At 47.1% G+C, this 25,595-nt stretch overlaps 1 protein-coding gene across 1 annotated transcript in view; it reads right to left on the bottom strand.

Annotated features, from left to right (window-relative positions):
- Positions 1-10,719, bottom strand: part of CDH22 (cadherin 22) — a 109,186-nt gene extending 98,467 nt beyond the window's left edge. The window contains exon 1 of the mRNA XM_075571785.1: positions 10,624-10,719. The gene's annotated coding sequence lies outside the window, so the exon portion shown is untranslated. The remainder of the gene's footprint in view (positions 1-10,623) is intronic.
- Positions 10,720-25,595: the final 14,876 nt, after the last annotated feature.

Here is a 25,595-nt window from a genome sequence, read left to right as displayed (position 1 = left end):
CTAGCAGCCCCATTCCATTGCTAGCAGCCCGCTTCCATTACTAGCAGCCCGCTTCCATTACTAGCAGCCCGCTTCGATTACTAGCAGCCCGCTTCCATTACTAAAATCCCGCTAACTTTACTAGCAGCCCCCTTCCATTAATAGCAGGCCGCTTCCATTACTAGCAGCCCACTTCCATTACTAGCAGCCCACTTCCATTACTAGCAGCCCGCTTCCATTACTAGCAGCCCGCTTCCATTACTAGCAGCCCGCTTCCATTACTAGCAGCCCGCTTCCATTACTAGCAGCCCGCTTCCATTACTAGCAGCCCACTTCCATTACTAGCAGCCCACTTCCATTACTAGCAGCCCTCTTCCATTACTAGCAGCCCACTTCCATTACTAGCAGCCCACTTCCATTACTAGCAGCCCGCTTCCATTACTAGCAGCCCGCTTCCATTACTAGCAGCCTACTTCCATTACTAGCAGCCCACTTCCATTACTAGCAGCCCTCTTCCATTACTAGCAGTACGCTTCCATTACTAGCAGCCCTCTTCCATTACTAGCAGTCCGCTTCCATTACTAGCAGCCCTTTTCCATTACTAGCAACCCGCTTCCATTACTAGCAACCCGCTTCCATTACTAGCAACCCGCTTCCATTACTAGCAGCCCACTTCCATTACTAGCAGCCCGCTTCCATTACAAGCAGCCCGCTTCCATTACTAGCAGCCCTCTTCCATTACTAGCAGCCCACTTCCATTACTAGCAGCCCACTTCCATTACTAGCAGCCCGCTTCCATTACTAGCAGCCCGCTTCCATTACTAGCAGCCTACTTCCATTACTAGCAGCCCACTTCCATTACTAGCAGCCCTCTTCCATTACTAGCAGTACGCTTCCATTACTAGCAGCCCTCTTCCATTACTAGCAGTCCGCTTCCATTACTAGCAGCCCTTTTCCATTACTAGCAACCCGCTTCCATTACTAGCAACCCGCTTCCATTACTAGCAACCCGCTTCCATTACTAGCAGCCCACTTCCATTACTAGCAGCCCGCTTCCATTACAAGCAGCCCGCTTCCATTACTAGCAGCCCGCTTCCATTACTAAAATCCCGCTAACTTTACTAGCAGCCCACTTCCATTACTAGCATCCCGCTTCCATTATTAGCAGCAAACTTAATTTACTAGCAGCCCACTTCCATTACTAGCAGCCCGCTTCCATTACTAGCAGCCCGCTTCCATTACTAGCAGCCCGCTTCCATTACTAGCAGCCCGCTTCCATTACTAACATCCTGCTTCCATTACTAACATCCCGCTTCCATTACTAGCAGCCCCTTCCATTACTAGCAGCACGCTTCCATTACTAACATCCCGGTTCCGTTACTAAAATACTGCTAACTTTACTAGCAGCCCCCTTCCATTACTAGCAGCCCGCTTCCATTACTAGCAGCCCACTTCCATTACTAAAATCCCGCTAACTTTACTAGCAGCCCCCTTCCATTACTAGCAGCCCCATTCCATTGCTAGCAGCCCGCTTCCATTACTAGCAGCCCGCTTCCATTACTAGCAGCCCGCTTCCATTACTAGCAGCCCGCTTCCATTACTAGCAGCCCGCTTCCATTACTAAAATCCCGCTAACTTTACTAGCAGCCCCCTTCCATTACTAGCAGGCCGCTTCCATTACTAGCAGCCCACTTCCATTATTAACATCCCGCTTCCTTTACTAGCAGCCCGCTTCCATTACTAGCAGCCCGCTTCCATTACTAGCAGCCCGCTTCCATTACTAAAATCCCGCTAACTTTACTAGCAGCCCCCTTCCATTACTAGCAGGCCGCTTCCATTACTAGCAGCCCACTTCCATTATTAACATCCCGCTTCCATTACTAGCAGCCCGCTTCCATTACTAGCAGACCGCTTCTATTACTAGCAGCCCGCTTCCATTACTAACATCCGCTTCCATTACTAACATCCGCTTCCATTACTAACATCCGCTTTCATTACTAGCAGCCCGCTTCCATTACTAGCAGCCCGCTTCCATTACTAGCAGCCCGCTTCCATTACTAGCAGCCCTCTTCCATTACAAACAGCCCTCTTAATTTACTAGCAGCCCGCTTCCATTACTAGCAACCCTCTTCCATTACTAGCAGCCCACTTCCATTACTAGCAACCCGCTTCCATTTCTAGCAGCCCGCTTCCATTACTAGCAGCCCGCTTCCATTAGTAGAAGCCCCCTTCCTTGACTAAAATCCCGCTAACTTTACTAGCAGCCCACTTCCATTACTAGCAGTCCGCTTCCATTACTAGCAGCACACTTCAATCACTAACATCCCGCCTCCATTACTAGCAGCCCACTTCCATTACTAGCAGCCCACTTCATTCATTACTAGCAGCCCGCTTCCATTACTAGCAGCCCGCTTCCATTACTAGCAGCCCGCTTCCATTACTAGCAGCCCGCTTCCATTACTAGCAGCCCGCTTCCATTACTAGCAGCCCGCTTCCATTACTAGCAGCCCGCTTCCATTACTAGCAGCCCGCTTCCATTACTAGCAGCCCACTTCCATTACTAGCAGCCCTCTTCCATTACTAGCAGCCCGCTTCCATTACTAGCAGCCCCTTTCCATTACTAGCAGCCCCTTTCCATTACTAGCAGCCCGCTTCCATTACTAGCAGCCCGCTTCCATTACTAGCAGCCTACTTCCATTACTAGCAGCCCGCTTCCATTACTAGCAGCCCGCTTCCATTACTAGCAGCCCGCTTCCATTACTAGCAGCCCGCTTCCATTACTAGCAGCCTGCTTCCATTACTAGCAGCCCTCTTCCATTACTAGCAGCCCGCTTCCATTACTAACATTCTACTTCCATTACTAGCAGCCCGCTTCCTTTACTAGCAGCCCGCTTCCTTTACTAGCAGCCTGCTTCCATTACTAACATCCCGCTTCCAGTACTAACATCCCGCTTCCATTACTAGCAGCCACTTCCATTACTAGCAGCCACTTCCATTACTAGCAGCCACTTCCATTACTAGCAGCCTGCTTCCATTACTAGCAGCCCGCTTCCATTACTAGCAGCCCGCTTCCATTACTAGCAGCCCGCTTCCATTACTAGCAGCTCGCTTCCATTACTAGCAGCCCGCTTCCTTTACTAAAATCCCGCTAACTTTACTAGCAGCCCGCTTCCATTACTAGCAGCCCGCTTCCATTACTAGCAGCCCGCTTCCTTTACTAAAATCCCGCTAACTTTACTAGCAGCCCGCTTCCATTACTAGCAGCCCGCTTCCATTACTAGCAGCCCGCTTCCTTTACTAAAATCCCGCTAACTTTACTAGCAGCCCGCTTCCATTACTAGCAGCCCGCTTCCATTACTAGCAGCCCGCTTCCTTTACTAAAATCCCGCTAACTTTACTAGTAGCCCACTTAATTTGCTAGCAGCCATTAATTGCAGGGCTGCTAGAATAATTTCACTTTCTCTTAACACAGTATCCGCTCATGTCCTCTGATAGAGAAAAGGGGAGAAAACCGCGCACTGCCAGGGAGTCAGGTGGTATAGAAATAAGGTTCTATTTATTCAGCACAAATACAATCACCCAAGGAGGTGGGAAAAGTCCCCCTACGCGTTTCACACACAAATGTCCTTTATCAAGGAGTATAAGGTGCAGGACGACAGGGACCCTCTATATATATCCAAATTTTGCCTTAGTCCCAAATACCATTGTCCTGTGTTTAAGAAGAGTTTGTTTTGGGAAAAATCAGATTGAAGTACGTGTCCAAGGTCAGAGAGGCTAGGGCTGTGTGCATATAAGATTGTGTCATCTACATACATGTGGATTGAAGCTCCCTTACAAGCTGTAACTACATCATTAAATCAAAAGAGTAGGGGCCCCAGAACAGAGCCTTGCGGGACACCGCAGGTGACTTCCGAAGGGTTGGAGTTAGAGCCTGGGATAGCCACACGTTGGGATTTACCCGGCATGGTACAGAGTCCCACAGATCTCTCTGTTATACCAGTGCCTTCCCCTACATACACACACATAGCTCAGTCAGGGGACACACACACCAGTCTGTGGGGAAGGAGGGGGGAGTGGAGGGTCACACGCACACACATTTGAGTACTGAGCCTTGCCCCCGCTAATTCAGCGCTGACACTGTGATAGATTGCTCTTATGTCTTGCAGTAGAGCTGTTCCCCCTCTTATATTCCTATTTTCTAATGTAATGGGTTAATCCATGCTTCCCGCAGGAGAGAGCTGGAGCTGTGCTGTATTTTGCAGCCCTCTCACACACACATGCCTCCTGTTCTCCCCCCACCCCAGCCTTTTTCTTGCTGTGTCCTAGAGGCAGAGCAGACTGGAGTCAGTGTTTGCTTTGCCTGCAGGGAATGAAAGTTACTGTCTTTTGTTCAGGTGGAAAAAGTCAAACATTCAAACAAGGCTTTCTTCTAAAAATATGAGTCCAACAGCCTCTGCGTGGCTCCTCCGGGAAGGGAGCTGCATTTAAACAGCTGTGGCTGATTTTTTCCGGTGATTGGAAGGTCCCCAAAGGATTTCTAATAGAGTCACTAGAAGCCAGAGAAGTGAGAGAGAGAGAGAATGAAGGAGGGAGGAGGAGAAAGAGGCACTGAGAAAATGTGACAGGAGCTTGATCAGCAAACTAACCACAAATGGAGAAAACCCACAGCCTACATTATATTATTATTCCCACCATCGTTGTGTTTTAGACAAGTATATCATTCATTTATCAACATGGTGTCTGAAATACCAAGACATATAAAAAAAGCAATAACCACACACCAAGTGAATGGTGTGAATGGATAAATCAGACATAGGGCGATAAACATAAATTAATTGGGTGCAAAAATAGGCTAATTGCATCTGTGACAAACACAATCAAACTAAATGTGATGAATAGATTCAAATAAACTTCCCTTAAGGAGTACAAGAGAGTCTGCTGCTGTGGCAAATGGGAGAGCATTCAAATGGATAGGGAAGAAAGGGCGGAACCTCTCATGGTGTAGAATGTCAAGATGAAGGCTACGGGCCCAGTATTAACGGCTACACGCATGCCTGGTGGGGCATGTACGGATAATAGCTGCGGTCTGTAGGGGAGCGATGGGATGCACGGCAGGCGTGGCCATGACGGGGCATATCTGCCCTTCCATTGGCTGCCCGCCGACCACGTGATCGCGGCCCGGGAATACAAAAATTCTTGTCTTCCCTGTCATCGGACGCACCATCGTTGTGTGTGAGCGCTCGCACACGCATCTACTGGGGCCTGCCCGTTAGAGGGCTGTACCTGGTGTGTGTCGGCCGTGGCCCACCACGCCGTAGCCACTGAGATGCACGTTCAAAAACAATGATCAATAAAGCAGTGGGTTAAGAACCGTGTTAGCCAGGATGACACCACAATCTGCCACTCCACGGTCCAGATCAGTCAGATAGTGGATGGATAGCCAGGGACATCCCCCCTAACCGGGGGTAGATGTCCGTGGCAGGCGGGCAGGAATCCCTCTCTACGTTCCACCCTCCACGGGGGGCTGCTCAAAAGTCCTACAAGGGAAATTTCTCACTTGCTCACACGCCGAGCAACGGAGCTGCCCGCCCGGGGCAGAGGGAACCTCTGAGCCGTCAACGCGCCTCCAGTGACGTGTCACGGGTAACGTAAGCGCCTTCGGACCGGCAAATTCAAAAAGTGCAGAAATCACAAAGTGAAGGCGACAAAAGCAAGTCTATTGCTGCACAGCACCCAAATATCCTACGCGTTTCATGGCTACGTGGCCACTTCATCAGGGAACCTGCACAGCTACCTCCAGTTAGGTGGGATGCTTCTGGACCGAGGAGTGGCAGATCACAGTCTCATCCGGGCTAATACAGTTTTTAACCCACTGTTTTATTGATCATTGTTTTTGTACGTGCATCCCGTACCACTGCACCTAAATACCTTTTCATCTTGACATACCACACCATGAGGTCAGGCGCTTTCTTTTTCTTTTATATAAAAGAGCAATGTCTAGATTTGTATACAGTTCAAACTATTAATCAGTAAAAAAAAAAAAGAGGCCGATAACATGAATAAAAACAAAATATTTAAAGAATGTAAATAAGCCGCAGGATATATCTGTAACATACTTTGATCCCCCAAATTAAAGCTTTCTCAGACATTTTATAGTTGTCCTCTTCTGATTTATTAATTGTTTATTTTGCTATGTGTTGCATTCATAAAACATTGCTAGATACAATTAGTCATGATAATATGATGCATCTCGATACCATGTACACAGCTACGTCATGGAAAGGGTTAAAGATTAGGGTGGGGTTGGTCCCTAATATATTCCATTATATATATATATATATATATATATATATATATATATATATATATATATATATATATATCTATATACAGTGGTTGACAAATCACCAAAAAATCTACTCGCCACACAAAAAAATCTACTCGCCACCTAGTACCAAACGTGTGCTGCTTGGGCCAATATTTACTCGCCCGGGGGTTAAATCCACTCGCCCGGGGCGAGCAAATGTATAGGTTTGTCGAACACTGTATATATATATATATATACTGTATGTATCTGTGAGTGGGAAGCAGTGAGAATAGTTAGAGCTGTTGGAGGTAGGTAACCGTTGAACGTGGCAGTGAGCAGTTTCATGTTCAGAGAGAAGCTTGTCTTCCTATTAATAGAAAGAGCAAGAAGTGGGTGTTCAACCAAACTGATTGCACATCGGGGGAAGCTTCCTGCACCTGGATCTGAAGAATACAATCAAAAACAGAAAGGCCAGCGCAACATACAAATTGACACAACATGTAGTACAATACTTCAGTGCTTATCTGCTCATGAGTAAGGGTCATTTAATTAAATACTTTGGCCAAAAGGTTATAAGCCTGCAGCCACGTCACGGCATGACCAATCTGCAGGTCCTAACACTACCTGGCACAATTCTCATGTACCTCTGTCTTCTGCTGGAGGGAGAAAGACCATACTGGGTCTGTGATACACAGGGACATGATAACAACTGCTCATTGGAAAGTGGGGGGCTTCCTGCACCTGGTTCTGAATAATACAATGTTCTTGTCCCTTTTCCCCGAGAAGTGGGATTGATGTGACTTCTCTCTTCCGGCAGCGAGGCCGTTCTGCGGGTTTGATACATTCTTAGCAATCCCTATTTATATATAACCAATGCTGCGGTCTCCGTCTCCCCCAGGACACAGCTGCCCTTCATCTCCTTCTCACCACCATAACAAGTCCCAATATAGCGCTGGGGGGGGGGGGGGCAGTGCCAGCACACGGGGGACGTTTATCAGCAAACACAACCTTCTGCGGTCAGGACCCAAATCTGGGAGATCTAGGCCAATCTCTTTAGCAATGTGCCGAGGTGCTGTAATTGCCTGTGTGTTAATTAGCATACAGTATGGGCAATGAAGGTAAGATACACATACACCGCTTCAGCGAGTCAATCTCCTTAACCCCTTTACTGTCGGGCAAACAGGAACATTTGATTCGCTGTTGGTATTAAAGTGTAGGCATGTTCTAATTCTCCACATCCCTTCTTCACTGAGAGACTGCTACATGCACCCACCACCCTGAATTAAAAGAGATTTCCGTGGGTCTTTCCCCACTAAGTGAAGCGCACGAACCCTTCTTCCCTGGAGAATGATTCTCTGCTGTATCCTCTTTTCATGTTTGAAGTATCTGAAAGTGTTGGCCCCGTGTCGCCTCCCCCGTTTTCTGGGTTGTACAAGTTAAGGACATTAGGGTTTGAATGTAAATTCTCCTTCACTTAGACTGTAGCCCTGATTCTGCGCACACCGAAGCAGCCGCGTCAGTATATATAGAGTTACCGCAATACCTCTCTCCGTAGACGTACAAGATGCAGGCTCTGCGTGATCTCTCGCCAGCACTAATATCTCTCTCTATATGTGACCAGGCGCACAATATGCAGGCTCTGCGTGATCTCTCGCAGCACTAATATCTCTCTCTATATGTGACCAGACGCACAATATGCAGACTCTGCGTGATCTCTCGCAGCACTAATATCTCTCACTATATGTGACCAGACGCACAATATGTAGGCTCTGCGTGATCTCTCGCAGCACTAATATCTCTCTCTATATGTGACCAGGCGCACAATATGCAGGCTCTGCGTGATCTCTCGCAGCACTAATATCTCTCTCTATATGTCACCAGACGCACAATATGCAGGCTCTGCATGATCTCTCGCAGCACTAATATCTCTCTCTATATGTGACCAGGCGCACAATATGCAGGCTCTGCGTGATCTCTCACAGCACTAATATCTCTCTCTATATGTGACCAGAAGTACAATATGCAGGCTCTGCGTGATCTCTTACAAAAGTAATATCTCTCTATATGTTACCAGACGGACAATATGCAGGCTCTGCTTGATCTCTCACACCACCAATGTCTCTATATGTGACCAGACGGACAATATGCAGGCTCTGCGTGATCTCTCACAGCACTAATATCTCTCTCTATATGTGACCAGAAGTACAATATGCAGGCTCTGCGTGATCTCTCACAGAAGTAATATCTCTCTATATGTGACCAGACGGACAATATGCAGGTTCTGCGTGATCTCTCACACCACCAATGTCTCTATATGTGACCAGAAGTACAATATGCAGGCTCTGCGTGATCTCTCACACCACCAATGTCTCTATATGTGACCAGACGGACAATATGCAGGTTCTGTGTGATCTCTCGCAGCACTAATATCTCTCTCTATATGTGACCAGGCGCACAATATGCAGGCTCTGCGTGATCTCTCACAGCACTAATATCTCTCTCTATATGTGACCAGAAGTACAATATGCAGGCTCTGCGTGATCTCTTACAGAAGTAATATCTCTCTATATGTGACCAGACGGACAATATGCAGGTTCTGCGTGATCTCTCACACCACCAATGTCTCTATATGTGACCAGAAGTACAATATGCAGGCTCTGCGTGATCTCTCACACCACCAATGTCTCTATATGTGACCAGAAGTACAATATGCAGGCTCTGCGTGATCTCTCGCAGCACTAATATCTCTCTCTATATGTGACCAGGCGCACAATATGCAGGCTCTGCGTGATCTCTCGCAGCACTAATATCTCTCTCTATATGTGACCAGACGCACAATATGCAGGCTCTGCGTGATCTCTCGCAGCACTAATATCTCTCTCTATATGTGACCAGGCGCACAATATGCAGGCTCTGCGTGATCTCTCGCAGCACTAATATCTCTCTCTATATGTGACCAGACGCACAATATGCAGGCTCTGCGTGATCTCTCACACCACCAATGTCTCTATATGTGACCAGACGGACAATATGCAGGCTCTGCGTGATCTCTCACACCACCAATGTCTCTATATGTGACTAGAAGTACAATATGCAGGTCCTGCGTGATCTCTCACACCACCAAATCTAAGGCTGTCTCACATTTTAACCTGGTCTGTAACTGTTTCATACGCTCATAATATATATTTTCTTTAACTGTGCACCCAATGTCTTGTATATAATGTATACCCTGCTCATTTATGTAACTGTATTTGTAACCATGTATTATTTGTTTTACTCTGTGCCCAGGACATACTTGAAAACGAGAGGTAACTCTCAATTTATTACTTCCTGGTAAAATATTTTATAAATAAATAAACCAATGAAAGTGGCATCAACATTTTTCTGCAAACAGCGTAATCTGAACCTTCCTAGTCCCTTACTAATGCCCCTTACTAATGCCCCTTACTAATGCCCCTTACTAATGCCCCTTACTAATGTCCCTTACTAATGCCCCTTACTAATGCCCCTTACTAGGATGCAAAAAGGTTATTCAAAGTGAAAGTGCTGAAGCCTGAACCGCTCTCCTTCCTCTACTGAGCAGTGTGTAAATCTGTACTATACCAGTGTACTTGTGTATTATATGCAGAGCAGGGTGCATATCTGTATTATACGCAGGGCAGAGTGTGTATCTGTATTGTACGCAGAACTGCGAGTGTATCTGTATTGTACGCAGAGCAGCACGTGTATCTGTATTGTATTAGGGGTAAGGGTGTCTTCTGTTGGGGAGGGTATTAGAGTTAAGGTTATATCCTCTGGGATATTACGATTAAGGCTTTTCTCTGGGGTCAGGGGTATTAGGTGTGATGGTAGGGCTAGATTTGTCTGCTTTTAAATAAAAGTTAAGCCTGCAATTCCCCCCTACCTGTCAATGATCAGATGTATTTATTTATGTATGTACAGTTTATTGTACCAGTCCTACATATGATATTCTTAAAGCATGTAAAACAGTGATATGCAGCTATGTTCAAGATGATGGCCCTGCAGGGGTTAACTCTCTCTTGCAAAATGAGCTGTAATCACATCACAGTTGGGTATTGTAGGCCTGGACGCTGTGATGGGGTTAGGCCCATTGCTGAGGAACCACGGAGAGGTCAAGCACCTGCTGAGTGGACTTGCTCTGCCAGAAAGCTGCTGGGGCTGTGTCTGCATTGTAGGCCTGTGATGGGGCATTGTATTAGCATTGTCCTGTACCTGCCTACGTCCTGTGGACTATGCTAATGTAACCCTTCTTGCCCAGCTCCCTGAGGAGGTTACATCTGTGTAGTGGTGTAATGTCCAACTCAGCAATAATTTACCTTATCTCAGGGGGCTGTTGTGGTCGGCTGAGCGATGACAAAAAGGGTGCCAAAAGCTTTTGGGTGGTACAACTGTAACCCCCTGTGTCTGCTCTCAGCACAGGTCATGGCTCCTTTAAGCATGACATTCCACTGGACCATGTGACTGTGCTTAGCCAGTGGAATGACAGTTGTAACAGTTGGAAAGGGATTGCTGAGGGGACTGGTGTGGCAGTTTGTATTGATACGGTGAGGCTGCTGCAGAACACTCTGCAAGGGCCTGCCCGATCCATGGAGGGAGGAGACTGGTGGATTTTGCTGGCTAGTACAAAGTATAGTGACCCCTCAGGGAGCCCTGCAACAACTAATAGGAGAAATATCAGGATTTAACAGCCAGAGGAAAGAAAGAGATCCTCTTGTACTGGAAAACAGGTTATGTTTTCAAATTAACTGTAAGAAGCAGCAGCTGCATCTGTTTGAATCCAGAGCTCCAACGAAAGGTTATTGTACAAACACCCTGTCTGATCAGCAGGGCATGTGAACTAATATGCAGTGACTTTAATATATATATATATATATATATATATATAAAGACAGAGGAGCAGCGTTAGTGATTTGTTTTTGTAGGATTGCAGAAATATTGTGTGGTTATGTGGTAGCCCTGTGTATGTATCCCTGTTCAACATGATAGATAAAGTAATATAAAGTTTGTTATAATTCCTTACAGTTTTGTTGTGTCCAATTACTCCTGCTTCCCACTCTGTGTATCGCCCACTATAAGAGATAAACCCCAAGTTACAGGACTCAGGCCCCCACCTCAGTGACCGTTTCTATAGTCTGAGGTAAAGTCAAGAAGAGTTACACAGCTGTACTCTTTTATTATAGACTGTAGGTAAGGGATATTATCCCAATATTCAGGGCTCAGCTGTCCTAGGGGCATATGTATATACTCAGAATAACAGTGATATATAGCCAAGACACCGGAGCATACATAAGTGCTATGTGAGACTCACTTGGATGGTATAAACATAGGAGTGTACTAGTATTGCTGGAGGGCTAACACAGATCTCCATATATACCATAAAGGTCCTGTATAAACCCCCAGCAAACAAAGGTACATACAGTACCATAATAAACAGTCTTTGTAAAGAACTCACTTGAATAGCAGCTCGGTCCTTGATTAGTGCGTGAGTCACGCCGGAAGCATATGAAGAAAGAGTAGTCCCATGGGGTCCAGTGGCGGAGCACAGCCGTGCAAACAGTGGGGGCTGCAAACCAGTTTGAATAATAAAAATAATTTATTGGGTGGTCAAACGGAGTACATGGCTGTGCTCCGTCACTGGACCCCATGGGACTACTCTTTCTCTTTTATTATAGATTCCCTTACATGGGAACATCTTCATACAGTCACAAATAAATGTAACTTGGTTATTTAGTTTAACCCTTTGGCCAAAGCGTCGTAAGCCTGCATACCAAACGTCAAGGTATAACCAAAAATGCAGGTCCTACACTACTCTGTGAACCCTTCCCTTTACCGCTGTATGAGAGGAAAGAACCATAGTAAGTCCTGTTCTTGCAGCGAAGTGAAAAGACCTCCCAAGTTAAAAAGGTGAGGAGGAGTGAGCTCTGGGGGGAGGTGCCACCTACCTCCATACAACTGTTACCAGTCAGAAATTGATTAACACACATTCCCAGCTAGCTCAAACTTCTACACCCACCACATCATGAATATATATTTATGTCAAAAAGAGTGCTACTGGGCGTGGCAAATGTATACAACAAAAGACAGGGGTGCCCAATGCTCCGTCCAATTGACAAAACATATATGTTAAATAGTATAAAGTTTAAATACTTCAATAATAATAATAATAACTTGGTTATTTCGTTTAACCCTTTGGCCAAAGCGTCGTAAGCCTGCACTACACTGCAGGGCCTACACTACACTGTCAACCCTCCCCTTTACCTCTGTATGAGGGGAAAGAACCATAGTAAGTCCTGTACTTGCAGCAGAGTGTGGTGGGTGTAGGAGTTTGAGCTAGCTGGGAATGTGTGTTAATCAATTTCTGACTTGTAACAGTTGTATGGAGGTAGGTGGCACCTCCCCCCAGAGCTCACTAATCCTCACCTTTTTAACTTGGGAGGTCTTTCACTCTGCTGCAAGAACAGGACTTACTATGGTACTTTCCCCTCATACAGCGGTAAAGGGGAGGGTTCACAGTGTAGTGTAGGACCTGCATTAATTTGGTTATACCTTGACGTTGGTATGCAGGCTTACGACGCTTTGGCCAAAGGGTTAAACTAAATAACCAAGTTATTATTATTATTATTGAAGTATTTCAACTTTATACTATTCACCATATATGTTTTGTCAATTGAACGGAGCATTAGGCACCCCTGTCTTTTGTTGTATACATTTGCCACGCCCAGTAGCACTCTTTTTGACACAAATATATATTCATGATGTGGTGGGTATAGAAGTTTGAGCTAGCTGGGAATGTGTGTTAGTCACAAATAAATGCAGGCTGTTGGACTTTTTACATTTTCACATACAATGCTCTTCATCTGTATAGGCTTCTTACTTTACATAGGAATGACCCCTGTTAACATTCCTGCCTTGCGAGAGTGTGTGTGTGTGTGTGCGTGGCCCTTGAAGGAAACTCATGACTGGGCAGTCCATTTAGAAGGTTGTTCACTTTTTGGAAGGATCGAGGACACAGAAGAGGAGGTGGAGTATGTTTATATGTTAAACCGGATCTAAAACCTATTCTAAGGGAAGATGTTTACGAAGGGAATGATGAAAATGTAGAGACCGTGTGGATAGAAATTAGCAGTGGAGGTAAAAATGTTTGTAGGGATATGCTACAAACCACCAAATATCTGCGAGATTGAGGAAGCCAAAATACTTTTGCAAATGCAGAAAGTATCAAAACTGGGTCATGTTTGCATAATGGGTGATTTTAATTATGCAGACATAGACTGGGGCAATGAGGTTTATTTATTTATTTTATTTATCAAAGGTTTTACCAGGAAGTAATACATTGAGAGTTACCTCTCGTTTTCAAGTATGTCCTGGGCACAGAATTAAGATGACAAACAATATATGGTTACAAATACAGTTACATACAGTAAGTGAACAGGGTATCTTATACTATATTAGTGAAAGCACTGTATGCCAGCCTGCCTGCCTGCTGGATGTCCGGTGTCCCTAGGGGAAATCTCATTGGTCCCTTGGGCCGCCCCCGCACACCTCTCATTGGCCTGAGGCGGAGTGACGGCCCAAAGGACACACAGGGACACAAACACACACACAGGGACACACACACACACACACAGGGACACACACACACACACACACACACACACACACACACACACACACACACACACACACACACAGTAGGGGGGGGGTGTACATTAGCAGCATGTATAACCCGGGGGGGGGGCTCACATACCCGCCGGAGCCTCCGCCTCTTCCTCCCCGAAATCAGCCTCCACACCTGCGCGCACCTCCTCCTCTCCCCGTGTTTCCCGCGCTTTCAGCCCCCCCCCCGGCGCCGCTACAGTCAGCGGAGGAGCGAGTGCCCGGGACACAGCGGGGGAGCGGCAACAACAAGCTGCCTCCCGCCTCAGATCCACGTGGGAGCGGCCGGACGGGTGAGTGAGCGGCCTTCACCCACCCCTCACCCCCCTTCAAATCACCTCCCCTCCACCCCCCCCCCCGGCGCCGCTACAGTCAGCGGAGCGAGTGTGCGCCCGGGACACAGCGGGGGAGCGGCCACAACAAGCTGCCTCCCGCCTCATATACACGTGGGAGCGGCCGGACGGGTGAGGGAGCTGCCGGACGGGTGAGTGAGCGGCCGGACGGGTGAGGGAGCGGCCTTCACCTCCCCTCACCCCCCTTCACCTCCCCTCACCACCCTTCACCTCCCCTCACCCCCCTTCACCTCACCTCCCCTCACCCACCCCTCACCTCCCCTCACTCCACTTCCCTTCCCTTCCACCTCCCCTCCACCCCCCTTCACCTCCCCTCCACCCCCCTTCACCTCCCCTTCACCCCCCCCCCCACCTCCCCTTCACCCCCCCACCTCCCCTTCACCCCCACCTCCCCTTCACCCCCCCCCCCTCACCTCCCCTCCACCCCCCCCTTCACCTCCCCTCCACCCCCCCTTCACCTCCCCTCCACCCCCCCCTTCACCCCCCCTCACCTCCCCTCCACCCCCCCCCCTTCACCTCCCCTCCACCCCCCCCTTCACCTCCCCTCCACCCCCCCCTTCACCTCCCCTCCACCCCCACCCTTCACCTCCCCTCCACCCCCCCCCTTCACCTCCCCTCCACCCCCCCCCTTCACCTCCCCTCCACCCCCACCCTTCACCTCACCTTCACCCCCCCTTCACCTTCCCTTCACTCCCCCCTTACAACCTCCCACCACCTCCTCACCACCTCCACCCCCCTTCCCACCTCCCCCACCCCCCTTCCCAACTCCCCACCACCTCCCCCCCCCTTCCCACCACCTCCCCCCCACCCCCCCCTTCCCACCACCTCCCCCCCCACCTCCCCTTCCCCCCCACCCCCCTCCTTCCCACCACCTCCCCCCCACCCCCCCCCCCCCTTCCCACCACCTCCCCCCCCACCCCCCCCCTTCCCTGAGGCGGAGTCACGGGCCAAAGGACACACAGGGACACAGACACACACACACACATGTAGACACAAACACACACACGTAGACACACACACACATAGACACATACGTACACACACACGTACACACACACACACACATGTACACACACGCACGTAGACACACACACACGTACACGTAGACACACACACATGTACATGTAGACACACACACATGTACACGTAGACACACACACACATGTACACGTAGACACGTACACACACACACACATGTACACGTACACACACACACACACACACACACATGTACACGTAGACACGTACATGTACACGTATACTCACACACATGTACACGTACACACACACATGGAGACATACACACACACACACACATGGAGACATACACACACACATGGAGACACACACACACACATGTACACATACACACACACGTATACACTCACACACGTATACACACAGGTATACATACACATAATGTATACACACACACACATGTATACACACACATGTATACACACACACACATGTATACACACACACACACATGTATACACACACACACACATGTATACACACACACACACATGTATACACACACACACATGTGTATACACACACACACATGTGTATACACACACATGTGTACACACACACGTGTACACACACACACATGTGTACACACACACACGTGTACACACACACACGTGTATACACACACACGTATACACACACACAGATACACAAACACACACACGTAGACACAAACACACACACGTATACACAAACACACACACGTAGACACACACACACATACACACACACACACGTAGACACACACGTACACACACACACACACGTACACACACGCACGTAGACACACACACGTACACACACGCACGTGTACACGTAGACACACACACACACACATGTACACGTAGACACGTACACACACACACACACACATGTACACGTACACACACACACACACATGTACACGTAGACACGTACACACACACACATGTACACGTACACACACACATGGAGACATAAACACACACACATGGAGACATACACACACACACATGGAGACATATACACACACACATGGAGACATACACACACACACATGTACACACACACACACACGTATACACTCACACACGTATACACACAGGTATACATACACATAATGTATACACACACACACATGTATACACACACATGTATACACACACACACATGTATACACACACACATGTATACACACACACACATGTATACACACACACACACATGTGTATACACACACACATGTGTATACACACACACACATGTGTATACACACACATGTGTACACACACACATGTGTACACACACATGTGTATACACACACATGTATATACACACACATGTATACACACACACACATGTATACACACACACACACACATGTATACACACACACACATGTATACACACACACACGTATACACACACACACATGTGTATACACACACATGTGTATACACACACAAACATGTGTACACACACACAAATGTACACACACACACACACACACACACACATACAATGTATACACACAAACATGTATACACACACACAAACATGTATACACACATGTGTATACACACACACACGTATACACACACACAATATATACATACACACAATGTATACACACACACATGTGTATACACACACGTGTATACACACACACACGTGTATACACACACACGTGTATACACACACACGTGTATACACACACACACGTGTATACACACACACGTGTATACACACACATACGTGTATACACACACACGTGTATACACACACACGTGTATACACATACACACACACGTGTATACACACACACGTACACATACACACACACACACATGTATACACACACACACATACAATGTATACACACAAACATGTATACACACACACACCCCAGCACCACCACATCAGCACACCGGTATCCCATGCCCCCCCAGCACACTGGCATTCTCGGCTCCCCACCATTCCCAGCCCCCATCAACACCATCAGCACCCACACATCGCCACCTTTGCACCTCCCCCATCGGCACCCCCACATCAGCACCAAACCCTCCCAAATCAGCACACCAATACAATCACCATCAGTACAGCCACAGCAGCACTACCACCGCACATGGGCCGCGTGGACCACTCCCCACCCAAATGCCACACCGACACCACAAACATCCCGGGCAACGCCGGGGCTCTCAGCTAGTACATTATATACAAGACATAGCATGCACAGTAAGAGATAATATATATTATAGGCGTATGTAACAGTTACAGACCAGGTTAAAATGTGAGACAGCCTTAGTTTTGAAAGAACTTAGACTGGTGGTGGCTGTGAGAGTCTCCGGTAGACTGTTCCAGTTTTGGGGTGCATGGCAAGAGAAGGAGGAGCGACCGGATACTTTTCTGAATCTTGGAACCATGAACCGTCTTTTGGAGTCAGATCTCAGATGATAAGTGCTGCATGTGGTATGGGTGAGGCGCTTGTTCAGATAAGCGGGTAGCTTGCCCAGAAAGTATTTGAAGGCAAGACAGGAAAGATGAACTTTGCGCCTAGACTCAAGTGATGACCAATCTAGTTCCCTGATCAATTCGCATCGGTGTTTTGCACTTGCATTGGAGGACAAAACGGCGTATTGAATTGTAGAGGGTATATGTAACGCATAAAGTGTCATTTGAAGAATATCACAACTGCAAGGTGTGCAATAATACAATATAATTTCAGACTTAATAAGTCATAGAATCCCAATATTCTTAATGTTGCAACTTGATATATGCTGGTTCTAAATAAACACTTTAGCAGGAAGAGCCAACTAACAAGAGTACTATAACATCTATAACTTTCTATGAACATAATAAAATTGTATTAATTAACGATGCTATTAAACAAAGATGCATGTAGTGGTTATTGTAGAGGGTGTCAAGTTTGCTAAGGTGGGTTTGGGGTGCCGAGCCGTATACTATGTCTCCATAGTCTTTATTTGGCATTAGCATCTGCTGTGCGATACGCTTTCTGACCAGCAGGCTTAGGGAGGATTTGTTCCTGTAAAGTACCCCTAGTTTGGAATAGGTTTTGGGTGTCAGGGTATCAATGTGCATCCCGAATGTTAAATGGGAGTCGAACCATATGCCCAAGTATTTAAACCTAGTAACAGGAGTTAGGGTGGTGGTAGCGTTGGTTCTGATCTGGAGCTCAGTCGTTGGAAGCTTTAAAAATTTAGCCTTGGTCCCAAACACCATTGTTACAGTATTGTCAGTGTTTAGAAACAGTTTGTTGTGGGAAATCCAATTTTCAAGTCTCAAAAAGTCAGATTGAAGTATGTGTTCAAGGTCGGAGATATGTTTTCAAGGTCTTAGGGATATAGCCTGCAGACAGAATAGAGTTGATTATGGAAGCAATTGGTTTGGCAATGGCTGGGGCACCAAGTCTTAGGAACGTGGATTGCAGTAAGTCAGGTCCACATTGGCTGCTTAGTTTTAATTTGAGGAGCGCTTGTGTAATCTCCTCTTCGGATACTAGGACAAATTGAAAATTGTGAGCAGTGTTGGGAGAGGGTGGGGCTATAGGGGTACTCTCAGAATGAGGTTCATGTTTGTGGTTTGGGTTGCGTTTTGCTAATAAGTTAGTAGCACATCCCACAAAGTAATCATTGAATGCATTTGCAATGTCAGTGGGATTTGTCAGAGTAATATCCTCCTTAGTGATATTACTTGGTTGTTGATGGCTAGAAGGCTGGAATATATTGTTTGTAGAAAAGAGGTGATGCTCAAGTGCCTGGTCCTGTCCCCATAGTGTTGTCCAATAATAAAAAGGAAAGACACGCTGGGTACTTTAACCAATGAAACAGTGATTCCAATCACACTCTGAAACTATATGAAGGGCTCTATGATGCCCTGAAGGTAGGGGGTGGGCATGAAGATACCCACCCCCTCCTCATTAGGTTGGCCCTTAGGTATGTGTACTCACGTTGTCCCCAGCAGTCTTCCTTAGGCGTGCAGCTATGTCCAAATCCAGAGATTCCAAAAACAATGTGTGCGCAGCGCACAGCGAGACAGAGAAGCAGGTCTAGCACAAGGACTACTTTGTTGAAGAGGCATAAAAAGCAAGGAGTACAACCCTCCTACGCGTTTCGTGCAGGTTATGCACTTTATCAAGAAGTGGGGGCATTGATAGTATTATTACTGTGGCATGTGTTCAAGGCATAGGGCAGTGGCAATACTACTAAGCCAATGTTTATTCTGGGCCAGAGTCAGTAGCAGTAGTATTAGTACTCTTCTCTGTTCTCGACTGAGTGACATTATTAGTACTCTTCCCTCTGTTCTGGAGTCAGTGGCAGTATCAGTACTCTTCTCTCTGTTCTGGAGTCAGTAGCAGTATCAATACTCCTCTCTGTTCTGGAGTCTGTGGCAGTATTAGTAATCTTCTCTCGGTTCTGGAGTCAGTGGCAGTATCAGTACTCCCTCACTGTTGTGGAGTCAGTAGCAGTATCAGTACTCCCTAACTGTTGTGGAGTCAATAGCAGTATCAGTACTACTTTCTATTCTGGGGTCAGTGGCAGTATCAGTACTCCCTAACTGTTGTGGAGTCAATAGCAGTATCAGTACTCTCACTGTTCTGGAGTCAGTATCAGTACTCCTCTCTGTTCTGGAGTCAGTGGCAGTATCAGTACTCCCTCACTGTTCTGGAGTCAGTATAAGTACTCCTCTCTGTTCTGGAGTCAGTATCAGTATCATTACTCCTCTCTTTTCTGGAGTCTGTGGCAGTATCAGAACACCCTCACTTTTCTGGAGTCAGTATTAGTACCAGTACTCCTCTCTGTTCTGGAGTCTGTGGCAGTATCAGTACTCCTTTCTATTCTGGAGTCAGTGGCAGTATCAGTCCCCTCTCACTGTTCTGGAGTCAGTGGCAGTATCAGTACTCCTCTCTGTTCTGGAGTCAGGGGCAGTATCAGTCCTCTCTCACTGTTCTGGAGTCAGTATCAGTCCTCTCTCACTGTTCTGGAGTCAGTATCAGTACTCCTCTCTGTTCTGGAGTCTGTGGCAGTATTAGTACTCCTCTCTGTTCTGGAGTCGGTGGCAGTATCAGTACTCCTCTCTGTTCTGGAGTCAGTATCAGTCCTCTCTCACTGTTCTGGAGTCAGTATCAGTCCTCTCTCACTGTTCTGGAGTCAGTATCAGTATCAGTACTCCTCTCTGTTCTGGAGACTGTGGCAGTATCAGTACTCTCTCACTGTTCTGGAGTCAGTATCAGTATCAGTCCTCTCTCACTGTTCTGGAGTCAGTATCAGTATCAGTCCTCTCTCACTGTTCTGGAGTCAGTATCAGTCCTCTCTCACTGTTCTGGAGTCAGTATCAGTCCTCTCTCACTGTTCTGGAGTCAGTATCAGTACTCCTCTCTGTTCTGGAGTCTGTGGCAGTATTGGTAATCTTCTCTGTTACATAGCATGGCGACAGTGAACGTATGACTTCTTTAGCTGCCTGCCTGCGGCTGGGGAGTAATAGTTGGATGCAGCAGAGAAGTGACCACGGGGGTCACCCTTTGCTCACACTGATTCTGAATGTTTTGGACATAGTACAGAGTGCGGATATGAGGAAGGTGGCCAGCTGCCAGATGTAATGCAGAGAGATGCGCAGGGCGACATTCCCCCAGACTAGCCGGGCAGCAAGTGTCTGAATGTATTTCATGCTGAAAAACAACGAGTAAAAGGTTCAGAGCACAGAAAATGTGTTTCCATGATGGCGATTAGAAATGAACCTTATGTGAATGACCTAGCATATGAAATGGAATAAAACATGATGTCATCTATACGCATGGGTGCGCAAAGTTTCGGCACTGCGCCCTCCCTGCCTGCCCCAGCGCTCGCGCTCCCCCCTTTCCTGTGAACCGGCGTCAAATGACTCCACGGGTCATGTGATGTAATGTGATCCCGCAGCGTCATTTGACGCGCATTACCGTGGCGACGCGTCACATGACGCCGCGTGGCCTGGGCGACACTTCCAGAAGCCGGCTGAATACCGGTCAGTTGGAGGTTGCAGAGGCCTCGCGCGGTTCTCCCGGCCTCGGGGAAGAGCGCGGGGCCGCTGCAACCGCCGCGCCGCCCCCCCCCCATAAAAAATCATGTGCCCCCAGTTTACGCACCCATTATCTATAGAATGTGAGCGGGGATAACTCGGTAAATGCATCTACCTGTTTCATCAGCACCCGGTGTCTGTTTCCTGTGCGTGGCATCCTCACAAACTCACACATTTCGGTGTCGGATTCACATGAAAGGGTTAAAGGGTTAAACAAAAATATCAAACATCTCTTAATATGTTCTGGATTCTATTTGAGGCGCCCCCTCCCCTCCCCCTAACATGGGTGCTTCTAGAATCAGCCATGCATTATAAAGGAAAACAATGGCGTGACATGCCGACCCCCTTTCATTTTTACCACCTAGAAAAGGAGGCAACACAATTCTTAGTGGAAGTAAAATACTGTACGGTCGCAGCTTTATTTCTTAACAACGTTGAAAACAGACGGTGAGCCAGACTACTAGTGCCTGTGTGCAGGCGCCCCCCGTGCGTCCTGCAAGTGTGTGGGAGAGAGAGACCCATACGCTGCGTCCGGCTGGTCTCACACCACCCCCGCTGAAGAGAGAGCTCCGATCTCAGTCCCCCCTTGTGGCCGCCTAGGCCCAAACGCATAAGTTGGGTCCCAGCATTCACGTTCTTTGGGCAGGTGCCTTACCGCATAAGCTGGTGCCGGCCTGCCCAGTCTCTTGTGGGGACTTTACCATGAAGAGTGCATTCTGCTAGATCTTTCCCCTGCGGAGGCAGAAACATGTTAGCACCGGCACACAGTTTAGTTACTTTCCTGCTTTGACCCCAATATATGTTCTGTAGGCGTTAGATGTCCACCTCCCCCAGTTGTTTATCCCCTCTACCGGCAGACCTAGCTGGGCCTTATCCTAAAGGAGCGTGTCCCATCATTGGGGAAATAGGAATTAGTTAGGGGGGTTACATCACAGTGTATCAGAGAATTCACGCCCTTTGTGGGCGGAGGGAGAGGCCACCAACCTAGGAACCGGAGCACCTCTGGTCAGCGGCGGAGCAGGGATATAGGTGTGAGGATGAGGGGGAAGGAAACGGAGGCCGACGGGGAGCAGGGTAAAGCAGTGGTTGAAACCATGGGGGGGGACATGAAGCAGGAGGAGAAGGAAAAGGAAAGAGAGAGAACAATATAAGTGTGAAATAGGGATTGCCGGTGGATGTCACAGCTTGCCGGGCTTATAGAGGTTCCCAGACTGGGGCCTGGGACAGCACGTGGGTTAATGCCTCGGTGAGCTTGGTGGAAGTGACATAATGGCCAGCATGGCTAATAGAATGGGGGGTTCTCACAGGGTAATATATATCATGTGGACTGAGCCGATTATACGGCCAGCCGGAGTTCACGAGCCGTGTGTATCCGTGGACTCCAGGAATAGCAGCCGTCAGCCTGCCACGGGTTGGTGTTAAATGGTTACATCAGTGGTTTTCAACCCCAAGTAAAATTCTGAGGAACCCCCAACCGTCTCTAATAACAACTCTGTGATCGGGTGCACATTGTAAATTCTTCTGCACTTGGTACAATTTTCAAATGTACAGGACACCTACAAGCTCATATTGAACCCCCCAAAAATATATATGTTGTGGTTATTTTGGGGGTTTAATATGAGCTTGTAGGTGTCCTGTATGTTTTACAATTCTTGTTCAGCTGGTCTTAGCTGATTGGAGGGTGGCTCCTCCTACCTAATTGAAGCTCACCCCCTCCCACATTTAAATGGTTAAAAGCTCACTCCATTGCATCTCCCACTCTCAGGGGAACTTGCTTGCTTGCAGTTTGATTGTGACAAATCTAATACAGAGTGCTTTTTCCTGGTAATGTACAGGTTAATAAGCGCTTCAATTAAAGGAAACCCTCCCGCAGGAGGTAAAAGCGCAGCACAGCCAAAATGAGCAAACGAAGGAAGGCTGATGGGCTAACTGGAAAAAGCTTTATTGAAACAGTGTGCTAACGGGTCCTCTGACGCGTTTCAGCCCGTGGGGCCTTTGTCAAAGGTGAACAAGCGAGAAGGATCATACAGTCACGGCATCATCCACTTCACCTAAAAGTGAGTCTTTCTATCTCAGTGTTACTAGAGCTTATTTGGAGCCAGCTGCTGGGAAGGACAATGTGTTATATGCTTAAATGTATACTCATGTGGAGTCTATAACCAACGTCAATGATTATGCTTCAAACAACATACAACAGCACCTTTTATTCTTCTGAGCACCTGATGGGTTAAACATTTTGTTTCACTCTGCCAAAGACAGAGGTCATTACACTCTGCTCATATTACTCGACCTCTCTGCAGCATTTGACACCTTGGACCACCCTCTTCTCCTTCACATTCTCCATACTCTTGGTATTCGGAACAAAGCTCTATCCTGGATCTCATCCTACCTCTCCCATCATACTTTCAGTGTCTCTTCTGCTAATACCTCCTCCTCCTCTATTGATCTCTGTGGGGGTACCCCAGGGCTCTGTCCTGGGACCTCTTCTCTTTTCTCTGTACACACTCTCTCTAGGTGACCTAATAACATCTTTTGGGTTTAATTATCACCTCTATGCTGACGACACACAAATATACTTTTCAACACCCGACCTTACACCTGCTGTACAAACCAAAGTTTCTGAGTGTCTCTCTGCGATATCATCCTGGATGGCCCTCCACCGCCTTAAACTCAACATGGCTAAAACAGAGCTGCTCATACTTCCTCCCAAACCTGGCCCTACTACCTCCTTCCACATTAGCTACCCAGCTACCTGAACAAGCTCCTCACCCCTACCACATGCAGTACCTATCACCTGAGATCAGACTCCAAAAGACTATTCATGGTCCCAAGACTCAACAAAGTATCCGGACGTTCCTCCTTCTCCTTCCGTGCACCCCAAAACTGGAACAACCTACCAGAGACTCTCATATCCACCACCAGCTGAAGTTCTTTCAAATCTAAGGCTGTCTCACACTTTAATCTGGTCTGTAACTGTTTCATACGCTCATAATATATATTTTCTTTAACTGTGCATGCAATGTCTTGTATATAATGTATACCTTGTTCATTTATGTAACTGTATTTGTAACCATGTATTATTTTGTTTTACTCTGTGCCCAGGACATACTTGAAAACGAGAGGTAACTCTCAATGTATTACTTCCTGGTAAAATATTTTATAAATAAATAAATAATTACTGTTGGAACTACGATCATTCACACAGTAGCCCAAGCACGCTGCCTTGGGGTCACACTCGACTCCTCTCTCACATTTGCCCCTCACGTTCAAAACATTTCTAAAACCTGTCGCTTTTTCCTCCGCAATATAACAAAGATACGCCCTTTCCTCTGTTGCTCGACTGATAAAACTCTGACTCAGGCCCTCATTCTCTCCCGTCTTGATTACTGTAACCTCCTGCTGTCCAGCCTTCCTGCCTCTCACCTGTCTCCCCTACAATCTATCCTTAACGCTGCTGCCAGAATCACTCTACTCTTTCCTAGATCTGTCTCAGCATCTCCCCTCATGAAATCCCTCTCCTGGCTTCCGATCAAATCCCGCATCTCACACTCCATTCTTCTCCTCACTTTTAAAGCTTTACACTCTTCTGCCCCTCCTTACATCTCAGCCCTAATTTCTCGTTATGCACCATCCAGACTCTTGCGTTCTTCTCAAGGATGTCTTCTTTCTACCCCCTTTGTATCTAAAGCCCTCTCCCGCCTTAAACCTTTTTCATTGACTGCCCCTCACCTCTGGAATGCCCTTCCCCTCAATACCCCACTAGCACCCTCTCTATCCACCTTTAAGACCCACCTTAAGACACACTTGCTTAAAGAAGCATATAAATAGCACTGTAGCTATTCTGAACACATGATACATAAAGCTTGGCCCCCTGCAGACGCACTTACCAGAACTCCCTCCTACTGTCTCTGTATGTTCTCCCTACCTACCAATTAGACTGTAAGCTCCTCGGAGCAGGGACTCCTCTTCCTTAATGTCTAAAGCACTTATTCCCATAATCTGTTATTTATATTATCTGTTATTTATTGGATTACCACATGTATTACTGCTGTGAAGCGCTATGTACATTAATGGCGCTATATAAATAAAGACATACAATACAATACAATACTCGTGTACTTGAGAGGTTCAATCAGACTTAGAATTATGCAACTAATTTTGACAGATTTATTATAAATCATTCTTCCTGGTAA

This window comes from Ascaphus truei, chromosome 15 (assembly GCF_040206685.1).
Source record: "Ascaphus truei isolate aAscTru1 chromosome 15, aAscTru1.hap1, whole genome shotgun sequence".
NCBI classification, from domain to species: Eukaryota; Metazoa; Chordata; class Amphibia; order Anura; family Ascaphidae; genus Ascaphus; species Ascaphus truei.
Note: the sequence above shows the minus strand (reverse complement) of the source record. Positions and strands in the feature narration are given on the sequence as shown.